Genomic DNA, 15,682 nt, shown 5'->3' on the forward strand with positions numbered 1-15,682 from the left:
GAGCACAGAGGGACTTAGGAGCTAGAGGAGGCTGTGACTTGGCCTCTCTAAGCTGAGTGCAGAAACCGGGATCGTGAGGAACTACAGGTCCCATGGCAGAACCGGAGGGCAGGAAACTAAAAGAGACTTGCCCACATAATACCTGAGGTACAGCAGCAATCAGAGTCCGGAGTCATCGTGGACTGAGACCCCAAAGAGACGGCTCAAATTGCCTTCTGTGCAGGTACTGTCCCTTGACAAAATGGTATACGTGAGTTCCGTGACCTGAATAAAACCTCCCCATCCCCTTAAAACAGGTCCCCTTGCATTTAATCACCTTATAAAATTAACGCCTCTTCCTTACCCCAATAAACAGACAGAGACATATATTTGGATTTAAGTGGCCACAGCATCCATTTTATTAGCAAAGTATAACGCAAATTTCTTTAACAAACCAAAATTAGGAGGGGTGGTCCTCGAAGCCCCAAAGTTATAAGCCTCAAATATCCAAATTCCACATTGGGATAATCGAACCACACCTTGTTAAATTCACTCATGGGGAGTCCAGGACTTCTCAAGATCCCCCCCAGTGAACCGCTATTTACCATTTCCACCGACTTCGAGGACCTCCACCCCCGCCAAACTGCCGTGGCATTTTTACCATTAGTATTAACAATACCATAAGCAATTACCTTTTTGTGTACCCCATAAATAGAAATAAACTAACCCTTCCAAGGCCAACACCCCACTGTTTAACCAAGCAATAAAGGGAGGGTGGGTGGGAGATTCCACTCACGTCTATGTACCTAAAATGGATGCCTGCGTGAGGTACGTGCTCCCTCTTATAAACCCTCTCCCCTCGCCCCTTAATCCCACCTCCATCACAGTTTAAACAGTGGCGATTATCCCTCCCCTCACATTCCAATTAACCCCCACTGTTCCAGTTCCTAGCTATATCCCTGCGTCAGCTCACCAGGTCCCACGCAACCGTGTCATGTCGGCCTCCCTTTAGGTGTCGTGGGCCTAGTATGGCCTCTCTGGACAGGGAAGAAAGAGTACCTTGTTAGATAACTACAGGCAGCAAGGGACTACAGACGAGCGCATAGTGGAAGGCTCCCAAACTGACCTGTCAAGGGGATTTCCACCTGTCTTCATCTTTACCTGTTGCCGGTACCCTGGACTGAGGCTGTTTAACACCAGTAGACCAGGTAAAGACTTCAACCCTGTGTCCTCCATTTATTCGCCGGCTTTCACCATCCCTGCCAAACACATCAGGAGCCTTGGGGACACCGCTTCACCTGTGGGAAGTGACACCATTTTTGCTGCAGCACCATCGCCTCCAGAGAACCCTCTTTTAAGCAGCGTCGGTCACCTCTGACCGAGAACCACAGGTGGCGTCACAAACTTTCATTATTTCCACAACCCCTTTAAAGACCGTCCCTTTTACTTGGGCACCCAGAGCCACGGACCGGGTTGCTGCCACCGTGACCACCCCTTTAATTGTGATCGGATCCGGTATCGAGTACCCCACGGCCCCGACGGGTGACTCAGACAGACTCAGAATCAGGAGGACGGACTGACACAGGATGAGGGAGCTCGGATACAGAGATCTTACAACTAGGCACACTTGTAACAAACTAGAGGCTGAAGTTACTAAGGCACCTCCCTATAGAGGAGTGTGCCTTGAATACATGATGTCTCTCAGTCATTGGCTGGAGACATTTTCAAAAGTGTGAGCGCTGTCCCTTTTGGAAGTGTGCACGCGTGCCCTAACAACATTCCCACGAGATCTACATCAGGTCCAGGGTGGAAGCAGACGCTGCAGGGAACAGAGCAGCGTGCACAGGTGAGGGAGCACGCTGGCGACCCAACCAGAGAGGGGGCAGGGAAATCGTGCAAGGGTGCTGCTGCTGTTCTAAGGCTGGAGTCACACTAAACGTATTAAAAAAATCTTTCTGACTCTCACTGCGGAGAGTCGCATGAGTGTAATGCAACTGTCCTGCTAGTACAATCTGATTTTTCACGTCTAGCATCCGCTTTACATCCAAATGCAGTGCGATTGCTATCCGATTACAATGCGATTTTAACATCCTTTCGGCTCCTGCTGTGATTTTACAGTACGTGGCTGTTGAATTGCCAATTTTTCTTCTATCTATCTATGTTATATATATACAGCTTTGGCAAAAATTAAGAGACCACTGCAAAATTTTCAGTTTGTCTGATTTTTCTCTTTATAGGTATATTTTTGAGTAAAATGTAAATTGTTCTTTTAGTCTATAAACTACTGACAACATGTCTCTGAAATTCCAAGCAATACATTTTGTATTTATTTTTTTCTGAAAAGGAGAAATGGTCAAAATTAAATAAAAACCAGTGCTTTCAGACCTCAACTAATGCAAAGAAAACAAGTTCATAATCCTTTAGAAACAACAAAACTAATGTTTTAACTCAGGAAGAGTTCAGAAATCAATATTTTGTGAAATAACCATGATATTTAATCATAGCTTTTATGCGTCTTGGCATGCTTGCCACCAGTCGTTCACACTGCTTCTGGCGCAAAAAATTTAAACAGTTCTTCTTTGTTTGATGGCTTGTGACTATCCATCATCTTCTTGATTACATTCCAGAGGTTTTCAATGGGGTTCAGGACTGGAGAATGAGCTGACCATGACAGGGTTTTGATGACATCTATATATCTATCTTTTCTATGTGTATATATCTATTCTATTCTACTGTAACTTGTCACACTGTTATTTTACTGTATGCGGCAGATGAATTTATGACTTTTCAAAGGACATCGGTGCGTAAACATCAGACTTGCTTGGTCCGAGTGCTGCGTAATTTTTTTTCTTGCAGCCATAGGCTTGCATTGGCGAGTCTCGGTGCCAATTGCAGCCTGCTGCGATTTTACACGCACGTCGAATATGCTGGAGAAAAAAAACGCAGATGTGTTCTACCCCATAAATTAACACTGGGCTGAGTGCTATGCGATGTAGTGATGCAGTAAAACAATCCTTTATTCAATGTAAGCAGTACATAGATGAAGGGGAGCAGGTGCAGTGGAGGACATTGTAGTGCCCAGTATGTTGTAGTGCCCAGTATGCACCTGTAAATTAGGCGGGATTTCATCACTAAATCACAGCGCAGAAAAGATAATTTTGGGAGTACGCAGTATTAACAAATTCACAGAAAAAGACCCCAACTAAATCACTATATTAAAAGGTACCTTTTATTATTCAATCTAAAATTAACAACCAGTGCAAATCAAACCAATACCATCACCAAATACTAAAAAGGCACTAGATGGGAAATGCCAAAGGGGGTGCTTGACCTTAATTTATAACTGAATCCACCCTACGTATCAGCGGAGGTTGGCACCCTATTCCTGCGCAAAAGGCGTCCCCGCTCACCGTCGACTATCCCTTCTACCGATTGAAGGCCCTATACGAATGGGGTGAAGAACTGTTAGTAAGAATTGTCTCCAACAATGTAGATACACTAAAAAATTGATACTTTACAATAAGAGGGGGGATGGGAAAAAAACCAAAACTCATCACTACAGAAATGCCAAACATGTGGGCACTAAATGTGGTTTAGGCAAACGGGCTCAGAAGGGAGGAAGGGGGGAAAGGCACTTGCTTTGTTTTGAATTGAGCTGAAGCTATTATTGGCAACATTTTACATAACTTTTAGTATCACATTTATTCGGCGTTCTACACTGAGCACTGACATCGGGGTTTCCATATGAATTTCCAAACAACGTGGTTCAGATGAAACCCCCGAGGGATCCATTCACTGTAATGAGGCAGCAAAATTACTCATGACTCAGTCTGACCTCTGTTCAGCAGAGTTCAACACTGAAAACATTGAGTCTAAACTGTGTCATTATTCAGTAAGATGGCTCATGGCCCAGGAGAGACATGTTTTGTCCATTTAACTGTAGGCTAATAGCTCAATAGAGGTATGTACAGTAGAACAGGGACCCATCAGAGGGAGGTTAACTTGCCGCGGTTCATGGGCACACATGGATTGGCCAATTTATGCACTAAAAACCTCCATTTTTGTAAGTTCATCCTACTGAATAATAACACAGTTTAGACCCAATGTTTGCATATATCTTGGCTCCTATAGCGTCCTGCTGTCTTATATATATATATATATATATATATATATATATATATATATATATATATATATATACACTCACCGGCCACTTTATTAGGTACACCATGCTAGTAACGGGTTGGACCCCCTTTTGCCTTCAGAACTGCCTCAATTCTTCGTGGCATAGATTCAACAAGGTGCTGGAAGCATTCCTCAGAGATTTTGGTCCATATTGACATGATGGCATCACACAGTTGCCGCAGATTTGTCGGCTGCACATCCCAAAGATGCTCCATACAAGGCAGGATGGATCCATGCTTTCATGTTGTTTACGCCAAATTCTGACCCTACCATCCGAATGTCGCAGCAGAAATCGAGACTCATCAGACCAAGCAACGTTTTTCCAATCTTCTACTGTCCAATTTCGATGAGCTTGTACAAATTGTAGCCTCAGTTTCCTGTTCTTAGCTGAAAGGAGTGGTACCTGGTGTGGTCTTCTGCTGCTGTAGCCCATCTGCCTCAAAGTTCGACGCACTGTGTGTTCAGAGATGCTCTTAGGCCTACCTTGGTTGTAACGGGTGGCGATTTGAGTCACTGTTGCCTTTCTATCAGCTCGAACCAGTCTGCCCATTCTCCTCTGACCTCTGGCATCAACAAGGCATTTCCGCCCACAGAACTGCCGCTCACTGGATTTTTTTTATTTTTCGGACCATTCTCTGTAAACCCTAGAGATGGTTGTGCGTGAAAATCCCAGTAGATCACCAGTTTCTGAAATACTCAGACCAGCCCTTCTGGCACCAACAACCATGCCACGTTCAAAGGCACTCAAATCACCTTTCTTCCCCATACTGATGCTCGGTTTGAACTGCAGGAGATTGTCTTGACCATGTCTACATGCCTAAATGCACTGAGTTGCCGCCATGTGATTGGCTGATTAGAAATTAAGTGTTAACAAGAAGTTGGACAGGTGTACCTAATAAAGTGGCCAGTGAGTGTATATATATGTATATATATATATATATATATATATATATATATATATATATATATATATATGTATATATGTATATATACAGTACAGACCAAAAGTTTGGACACACCTTCTCATTTAAAGATTTTTCTGTATTTTCATGACTATAAAAATTGTACATTCACACTGCAGGCATTAAAACTATGAATTAACACATGTGGAATTATATACTTAACTAAAAAGTGTGAAACAGCTGAAATTATGTCTTATATTCTAGGTTCTTCAAAGTAGCCACCTTTTGCTTTGATGACTGCTTTGCACACTCTTGGCATTCTCTTGATGAGCTTCAAGAGGTAGTCGCTGGGAATTGTTTTCACTTCACAGGTGTGCCCTGTCAGGTTTAATAAGTGGGATTTCTTGCCTTATAAATGGGGTTGGGACCATCAGTTGTGTTGTGCAGACATCTGGTGGATACACAGCTGATAGTCCCACTGAATAGACTGTTAGCTGCTTTTTTCTTGCCATAAGAAATAAATACTAAGTAAAGAAAAACGAGTGGCCATCATTACTTTAAGAAATGAAGCTCAGTCAGTCCAAAAAATTGGGAAAACTTTGAAAGTGTCCCCAAGTGCAGTGGCAAAAACCATCAAGCGCTACAAAGAAACTGGCTCACATGAGGATCGCCCGAGGAAAGAAGACCAAGAGTTACCTCTGCTTCTGAGGATAAGTTTATCTGAGTCACCAGCCTCAGAAATCGCAGGTTAACAGCTGCTCAGATTAGAGACCAGGTCAATGCCACACAGAGTTCTAGCAGCAGACACATCTCTACAACAACTGTTAAGAGGAGACTTTGTGCAGCAGGCCTTCATGGTAAAATAGCTGCTAGGAAACCACTGCTAAGGACAGGCAACAAGCAGAAGAGACTTGTTTGGGCTAAAGAACACAAGGAATGGACATTAGACCAGTGGAAATCTGTGCTTTGGTCTGATGAGTCCAAATTTGAGATCTTTGGTTCCAACCACCGTGTCTTTGTGCGACGCAGAAAAGGTGAACGGATGGACTCTACATGTCTGGTTCCCACCGTGACGCATGGAGGAGGAGGTGTAATGATGTGGGGGTGCTTTGCTGGTGACACTGTTGGGGGGTTTATTCAAAATTGAAGGCATACTAAACCATCTTGGCCACCACAGCATCTTGCAGCGGCATGCTATTCCATCCGGTTTGCGTTTAGTTGGACCATCATTTATTTTTCAACAGGACAATGACCCCAAACACATCTCCAGGCTGTGTAAGGGCTATTTGACCAAGAAGGAGAGTGATGGGGTGCTACGCCAGATGACCTGGCCTCCACAGTCACCAGACCTGAACCCAATCGAGATGGTTTGGGGTGAGCTGGACCGTACAGTGAAGGCAAAAGGGCCAACAAGTGTACACCTCATTCTATTTAATGTGCTTCTGATTAGGTGATCACCTGAACCAAATTCTATTTAATCCTCTTGCAATAGGACAAGCTGGATGGCAAAACAAGTGCTAGTGATATCTCAAAAGTAATAGGAATGAAAAAATAACTTTTAACCGTGCCTAAGGAGTTGAAAAGAAAAGTCTTGAGTGAGGAAAAGAAGGGCACAATTCTGATTTTACTAGCAGAGGGACACAGTAAGCCTCCATCCTTAACCCCTTTCTGGCATTGGACATACTATTCCGTCCATGTGACCTGGGACTTAATTCCCATTGACCGAATAGAATGTTCAATGTGATCAACCGCGCTCCTGATTCTCACAGCTGACACCCAACACTAAGTGCCAGGAGTGGTCACGGACCGCTCCCGACACTTTAACCCCCGGAACACTGTGATCAAACAAGATTGCAGCATTCCGGTGGCATAGAGAAGCATCGCGAAGGGAGGGGGCTCCCTGCGTGCTTCCCTGAGACCCTCAGAACAACGAGATGTGATCCAAGATGGCCGCGGTGTATTTCCGGGTCCTGCAGGGAGGTGGCTTTCAGTACCTGCTGAGAGCAGGACCTGAGAAGCCTCCTTCACTGCCTGTCAGATCTCTGATCTGACACAGTGCTGTGCAAAGTGTCAGATCAGTGATTTGACTTTATATAGTGATCTCCCACCCTGGGACGGCTCCCTCTTTCATTATTCCGGTGGTCCTTGGATAGCCATATAGGTATGATATATCTCTAAACCATTAGTGTTTGCATTACTTATTGATTCTCTATTGGTGACATCACTATACTACTCCTGGCCTCTTTTTTTAGATGGCTTTGGTGATTCCTTGGACTCACTATAATATTTATTGCCATGAGGGGTAGTATGTATAAATATTTAATTGCAGCTATATATGCATTATGATTATTCGTGCCGCCATCAGTCCATGTCCCGTGTTTTCTTTTGTTAGATACCACAATTGTTTTGTGGGAGTACCCACTGTTATTTCCTGCTAAATTATATGTATAATAAAGTTTTTCAATTTTTTACGAATTTTGGCCTTTTTTGATCGCGTTTTGTTCTCTGGTTTTCTACTTATATTTGTTGCGATTGGGCCTTTAATATGTCCATCTCCTTTGCGGCTATTTAAATGAAAAGATGATGATTCCTCCTTTTGAAAATTTTGATATTTAATATAATCTTTGATATAATGCTGCCTTATGGTTCATTGAGATTTTCTCTGATTGTATTTGCTGTGTTTTGCACAGGTTCTCATTTGCTTGATGAAATGGACTATAGAGCTAAAGAAAAATCTTGGCTTAATCAAATTGAGCAGGTATTCGGTGGAGACACCCCTGAGACACAATCACCACCTAGTTCTACCTGGGAAAACCAATATTCGGACCTCAAAATATTATTCATCAAACGTGCCAAAATATGGTGGAATCGGGCCTTTCTAGAGAAATATGTAGCAAGTAAAATTATACCTAGAGCAGTGATGGGCAACCTTTTGAGCTTGGTGTGTCAAAATTCGCCAAAAAAACGAACATAACTTGGGTGGTGTGTCACCTTGATAAAAAAAAACATAATTTTGCGACATGTATAGTTTAAATAACAAATATGTATAATTATAATTAACTTACTTGCTTAGTGACGTCTTTGTTCATCTGTCAGTTGGTTTCTTTTGTTGGTCTTGCTTTTATTTAACTTGTGTGGGGTGCCGTGAACTAAGATGATGGGCCTCCCCTGTACACTGATGCTGGGGTGCAGGGAAGATGATGGGTCCCCCCTGTACACTGATGCTGGGGTGCAGGGCAGATTTTGGGTCCCACCTGTACACTGATGCTGGGGTGCAGGGCAGATGATGGGTCCCTCCTGTACACTGATGCTGGGGTGCAGGGCAGATGATGGGTCTCACCTGTACACTGATGCTGGGGTGCAGGGCAGATGTTGGGTCCCACCTGTACACTGATGCTGGGGTGCAGGGCAGATGATGGGTCCCTCCTGTACACTGATGCTGGGGTGCAGGGCAGATGCTAATCACTAGCTTATAATTAGAAGTGTCCTGTGACTGTCCAGGACATTAGTGAAAGTCCTTTGCTTTTCTCCCTCCGGCCCTTGGTGTACTCTACAATACCCCCAGTCATTCTAGTGGCGGCACCAGGGGCAGTGTGCGACAATGGCAGGCGCCCTCCATACATAGCGTGTGATGAGCTCCTCTGAGGATTTTTGTTCACTTCCTTTCCTCTGAACTGGCCTGGGATCGCTTCCTCGGAGCACACGTAGCTCCGTCAGTAATGGCTCAAGTGTGTGTGTGTGTTTCCCCCCGGGAGGGGGTTGGGAGCGTGAGCCGTGGCCAGAGTCCGCCTGCTTCCTCCTGCCGCTGGGAGGCCATGCATTGCTGGCTGCAGTGACGGAGAGTGAAGCGCGATGAGCAGCTCTCCGCGGCTCCGCTCCGTGCTCTCCGCCGGCCGTGCTCTGCAGCAGGCCGCCCCCTCCGCTGTGCAGCCAGCCTGCCTGTGCCGCCGCCGACCTCCTGCTCACTGGCGCTGACTTTCTGCTTCTAGGGTGGATCCATGCCGTGTACACTCCAGCAGACTTCCGAACTTCCGGCCGGCGCAGCAGGGAGCAGCGCAACGCCGCCCCAAACAACAGTGCTCCGGCGCAGAGCGTCTAGGCCTGGGACTTCCGGGAGCTGCGCCGGGTCTACCGGAAGTCCCAGGCCTAGACGCTCTGCGCCGGAGCTCTGTTGTTTCGGCCTACAGGCCTCCTGCATGGCATCCGATCCGATAAAAAATCGGAACGGCTTGCCATGCAATTTAAGGATGCTATTTCTATGGGGCCGCGGCCGGCGGCCGCGTGTCACTGAAAATGACTACGCGTGTCATAGGTTCGCCATCACTGACCTAGAGGCTTACGTATAAAGGTGATTCCAGCCTTTCCTGTCGAGGACGAGTCCTTTGTTTCGAAGTGGGAGGAGGCGTGCAGTAATTGTTCTACTATATTGATGCAACTACTAATAGACTTAAATTCAAAGTCGATTGTGAATCTTGATGCATCAGTTGATGTGGCTTTGATGGAATTTAAATCTAAATGTCCAGTTGATGTGTTTAAGGATTATGAGGGACAATTGGAGAAAACACTTGATTCTGTGGTAAAAAAGATTAATGAAGCACAAACCACTAAGTTCAGTCGTGATATGAGAGATTACCAAATGAACAATGTTTTCTTTTGGCGAAAACCGACATCTACATCTGCACGGACTAAACGTACTCCGTCCTTCTCTTCAGTATACTCTCTAAGTGAACTTTCTGACTCTGCTTCCACCTATACCACAAGATCTGGTGTGAATTATAAAAAGACTTATAAACGAAATTATCATCCCTATAGACGTAACAACCATAGGTCACCTGGACCCCTTAATAGGGACAATAAGGTAATTAATCTTAGTGATCATATATTCTCTAATACTGATCTATCTATTTTATCTAGAGGCCTTACCTTTTCACCTGCATCTGGATTCGATACCTTCTCTGCTGTCAAAGATTTACATCTCTTTGCGAGATCCTTACTATTTAAAAAGCATTTTCACGATGGTAATCTGCATTCTCTGTTTCCTACAGAAGAGGAACAATCCGCTTTGAGAATACTGGAACAACTGTATGCTGAACATAACACCTCAGTTGATGGTAAGATACCTCCTTCGATTAGACCTCGTTCCAGGAAATTCCCCCCCTCTATCTACTTGTGCGAACGTGGACTTGTTTGTCCAGGTTGTAACTAAAGACCTTATGAAAATACCACACTATGGGTACTGTCTCACAGTGGCACTTTGGTCGCTACGACGGCACGATCCGTGACGTTCCAGCGATATCCATACGATATCGCTGTGTCTGACACGCTACTGCGATCAGGGACCCACGTCGTAGCAGATCATTTGAAACTTTCTTTCGTCGTCAAGTGTCCCGCTGTGGCGGCATGATCGCATCGTGTAACAAAGGTTGTATACGATGTGCGCACAGTAACCAATGGCTTCTACATCGCAAATACGTCATGAAATTATCGCTCCAGCGTCGTGCATTGCAAAGTGTGACCGCAGTCTACAACGCTGGAGCGATATTGGAGCGACGCTGGAGCGTCACGGATCGTGCCGTCGTAGCGACCAAAGTGACACTGTGAGACGGTACCCTATGTCAGACATGATAATTTGACACGCTTTGAACGTCAACGTCTGGAACATCTTCGTTCATTGTCGGACGTTATTTTCAAGCCGGCAGACAAAGGGGGCAATGTGGTTATTTGGCCCAAAAACATGTATGAGAAGGAAGCCTTTCGCCAGTTGAATGATAAGCTATGTTACAAAAAAATAACGTTTAATCCTCTTTTTAAATTTACATCTGAACTTGACCTCATACTTAATAGGGCAGTTGATAACTGTATTATTAAAAAAGAACTGGCACAGGCATTGGTAATAAATGAACGTACCATCTCTACCTTATATTTGCTACCTAAATTGCATAAAAATGATACTTGCCCCCCTGGACGCCCTATTATTTCTGGAGCGGGGAATTTCCTGGAACATGTCAATCATTGGATTGATTCCATACTTTAGCCATTCCTTACCAGTCTTCCTTCATTCTTAAAGGATACCGGTGCGTTCCTCAGGATCATTGATGATTTACATCTTGATCCTGATGCACTTATGGTAGTGGCTGATGTAGAGTCGCTTTACACAAGCATCAGACATTCTGATGGTCTCTATGCCGTGAAGCATTTTTTGAGTATGTCGGATTACCCTATTGAATTTCAGGACTTTGTGTTGGAGATCCTTGAATTTACGTTAACTCATAATTTTTTTACATTCAAGGGGTCCTTCTTCCTGCAGCTCCAAGGGACAGCCATGGGGGCGGCCTTTGCGCCGGCCTATGCTGGTCTGTTCCTGGGGCTGTGGAAGAGGGACCTCTTCCTGTCAGATCGGGCCTCATCTGTTGACCGCGTCCCCCTCTGGATGCGGTACATAGATGATGTTTTCCTGATCTGGCAGGGTCCGGTTGACTTATTAAAACAATTCATGGGATCTCTAAATACGAATGACTGTAATATCAAACTCACATATCACTTTGACAGGGATAGTGTAGAGTTTCTGGATGTTTTGGTCAAAGGGATGCTAGTGATGATATACACACGGACATTTTTAGAAAGCCCACATCAACGAATACCTTGTTGCACGCCTCATCTGCCCATCCAGGACATGTAATTTGATCGGTCCCCATTGGACAGTTTCTTCGTTTGCGTAGAATCTGTTCAATTAATGCTGATTTTGAAAGACAGGCTATTGACCTTAAAACAAGATTCTATGAGAGGGGCTATAGTCGTAGAATGGTAAAATATGCCTACAATCGTGCCAGACATTCTCCCGCCACGATTTATTGTACAAATCTGACTCTAAAATACAAACTGACATGGTGAGATTTGTTACTAATTATCACAATCATTTTGAATCATTGAGGGAGGCACTTACGAGATCTTGGCCTATTTTACGGGCGGATCCCGTAATTGCAAAATACATACCTGAAAGGCCTGCCTTCTCTACTAGACGTTCCAAGAATTTATGGGACATATTGGTACATAGCCACTATAATGCAGCTAGTAAGTCTTCATTTCTGGATCAATTTCCCAGAAAAGTTGGCTGTGTTCCCTGTGGGAGGTGTGTGGCGTGCCCAAACATCGACAGGTGTGATTCCTTCTTTAATGCAGACAGGTCAAGGACGTTTAAAATTAAGAAGTATATCACATGTTCCACTCGATATGTAGTGTATTTTGCTACCTGCCCTTGTGGGCTTATCTATATTGGGCTCACCACACGCCCCCTGAAAATACGCATAAGGGAACATGTAAGAGATATTTTTGCGGCCAAGGAACATACAGATTCAGTATCATTGAAAACGGTCCCTAAGCATTTTTGGCTATACCATAATTGTGATGCCTCCCTACTTCGGGCAAGGGGTATCGATTCCCTAGATAGTAATATCCGTGGTGGCAGGATGTCACAAAGACTTGCCCAAATGGAATCACGCTGGATCTGGTCCCTAAACACACTTCACCCTAATGGTCTGAATGAACAGATTAGCTTTGCTCCTTTTCTCTAAACTGGTGGCTGGTAGTCTCTGTTCCATCTGACGATGTCTATCTAATATTTTTTACTTTGTTTTTAACTCTATTTTAATATTTTAGGGTCATCTATAACCTTGTTGTGTTCCTGGAATATTTTCAAGTACTAGACCCCCTGGCTCAAGATAAATGAAGCAAATTTACCTTTTGTTCGTTTGAAAATATCACCATTGGTCTATTTGATGGATTGATTTATTATTATTCTATTTATAACTTTAATTATATAGATCGTATGCACTGTATTATATAATACTTTTAAATATTTTTGATTATACTTGTATTATGATTATTGCATTACGTATTGCTATTATGTAATTGAGGTTGTCTTAATCCTTGTCATGACTATTTCATGCTATACCTACATTTGCATTTTTTCTTGGCCCCGTGGGGATCCCGTCCCTGTGCTCATCGCTCCGCACACATGCGCGCTGCACCTGGCTGTGTCTCCCGGCTCTCGGCGTCTTTGGGGTCACGTGGGTCAGGTCACATGTGTCCTGACTCCGCCTCCCTGTGACGCGGACGCCGGCTGACAGGGCCCGGTTTTCGGCAGCGCATGCGTCATTTAGGTAGCGATGGGACATATGTGACATTAATGGGATACTTTTTCATTAAAATATATACGCTGACGCTATATGCCGCACTCTGGATAGATTTGACATACTTGGCCGCATTATTTGTGACTGCGTTGGCCTATTAACAGCATTGTGTCTCTATGGTGACGGGATAACACTTCCGGGTACTCACCGATAGGTTCCGGGTTTCTATTTAAACGTGCACTATTAGTTTAAGCCATGCCCCCCTGACGAAGGCTCTGCCGAAAAGTGCGTCGGGGTGACGTGGACTGTATGGATGGCTCCCTCTTTCATTATTCCGGTGGTCCTTGGATAGCCATATAGGTATGATATATCTCTAAACCATTAGTGTTTGCATTACTTATTGATTCTCTATTGGTGACATCACTATACTACTCCTGGCTTCTTTTTTTTAGATGGCTTTGGTGATTCCTTGGACTCACTATAATATTTATTGCCATGAGGGGTAGTATGTATAAATATTTAATTGCAGCTATATATGCATTATGATTATTCATGCCGCCATCAGTCCATGTCCCGCGTTTTCTTTTGTTAGATAGCACAATTGTTTTGTGGGAGTACCCACTGTTATTTCCTGCTAAATTATATGTATAATAAAGTTTTTCAATTTTTTACGAATTTTGGCCTTTTTTGATCGCGTTTTGTTCTCTGGTTTTCTACTTATATTTGTTGCGATTGGGCCTTTAATATGTCCATCTCCTTTGCGGCTATTTAAATGAAAAGATGATGATTCCTCCTTTTGAAAATTTTGATATTTAATATAATCTTTGATATAATGCTGCCTTATGGTTCATTGAGATTTTCTCTCACCCTGGGACAATGTAAAAAAAAAATATTATACTGTGTAAAAAAACCATTTTTTAAATTCATAAATAAAGAAAAAATAAAAAAATAAATATTGTTCCAATAAATACATTTCTTTATGTAAATAAAAAAAAATAAAAGTACACATATTTAGTTTCGCCGTGTCCATAATGACTCGACCTATAAAACTGTCCCACTAGTTAAGCCCTACAGTGAACACCGTAAAAAAAAAAGAGGCAAAAAACAATGCTTTATCATCATACCGCCAAACAAAAAGTGGAATAACACGCGATCAAAAAGATGGATATACATAAAAATGGTACCGCTGAAAACGACATCTTGTCCCGCAAAAAAACAAGCCGCCAGACAGCGTCATCAGCGAAAAACGATGCAAAAATAATTATTTTTTATATAAAATAGTTTTTATTGTATAAAAGCGCCAAAACATAAAAAAATTATATAAATGAGGTATCGATGTAATCGTACTGACCCGAAGAATAAAACTGCCTTATCAATTTTACCACATGCGTAACGGTATAAACGCCCCATCCAAGAGAAATTCATGAATAGCTGGTTTTTGTTCATTCTGCCTGCTAAAAATCGTAATAAAAAAGCGATCAAAAAATGTCATGTGCCCGAAAATGGTATCAATAAAAACGTCAACTCTTCACATGACTCTGTGGGCAAAAATATGGAAAAATTCTAGCTCTCAAAATGTGGTGATGCAAAAACTATTTTTTTGCAATAAAAAGCGTTTTTTAGCATGTGACAGCTGCCAAACATAAAAACCCGCTATAAATAGTAAATCAAACCCCCCTTTACCACCCCCTTAGTGAGGGAAAAATAAAATTAAAAAAAGTATTTATTTCCATTTTCCTATTAGGGTTAGTGTTGGGGCTAAAGGTAGGGCTAGGGTTGGGGCTAAAGTTAGGGTTGGGCTAAAGTTAGGGTTTGGATTAGGGTTGGGATTAGTGTTAGGGGTGTGGTGTGTCATGGTTAGGGGTGTGGTTAGGGTTATGGTTAGGGTTGGGATTAGGGTTATGGTTAGGGTTGGGATTAGTGTTAGGGGTGTGTTGGGGTTAGGGTTGGAGTTAGAATTGGGGGGTTTCCACTGTTTTAGGCACATCAGGGGCTCTCCAAACGCGACATCGCATCTGATCTCAATTCCAGCCAATTCTGCGTTGAAAAAGTCAAACGGTGCTCCTTCCCTTCCGAGCTCTGCCGTGTGCCCAAAACAGTGGTTTACCCCCACATATGGGGTATCAGCGTACTCAGGACAAATTGGATAACAACTTTTGCAGTCCAATTACTCCTGCTACCCTTGGGAAAATAAAAATTTTGGGACTAAAAAATCATTTTTGTGGGGAAAAAAAATATTTTTTATTTTCACGGCTCTGCGTTATAAACTTTAGTGAAACACTTCGGGGTTCAAAGTTCTCGCAATACATCTAGATAAGTTCCTTTGGGGATCTAGTTTCCAATATGGGGTAACTTGTGGGGGTTTCTACTGTTTAGGCACATCAGTAGCTCTGCAAACGCAACATGACGCCCACAGATCATTCCATCAAAGTCTGCTTCCAAAATGTCACTACTTCCCTTCCGAGCCCTGACGTGTGCCCAAACAGT

At 43.4% G+C, this 15,682-nt stretch overlaps 1 long non-coding RNA gene across 1 annotated transcript; it reads left to right on the forward strand.

Annotated features, from left to right (window-relative positions):
- Positions 1-14,425, forward strand: LOC143769216 (uncharacterized). Its single transcript, XR_013214272.1, has 3 exons — positions 1-223; positions 10,112-10,177; positions 12,723-14,425. It is a non-coding gene; the product is annotated as an uncharacterized LOC143769216 (long non-coding RNA).
- The last annotated feature ends 1,257 nt before the right edge of the window (positions 14,426-15,682 follow it).

The sequence above is a fragment of the Ranitomeya variabilis genome, chromosome 4, assembly GCF_051348905.1.
Source record: "Ranitomeya variabilis isolate aRanVar5 chromosome 4, aRanVar5.hap1, whole genome shotgun sequence".
NCBI lineage: Eukaryota > Metazoa > Chordata > Amphibia > Anura > Dendrobatidae > Ranitomeya > Ranitomeya variabilis.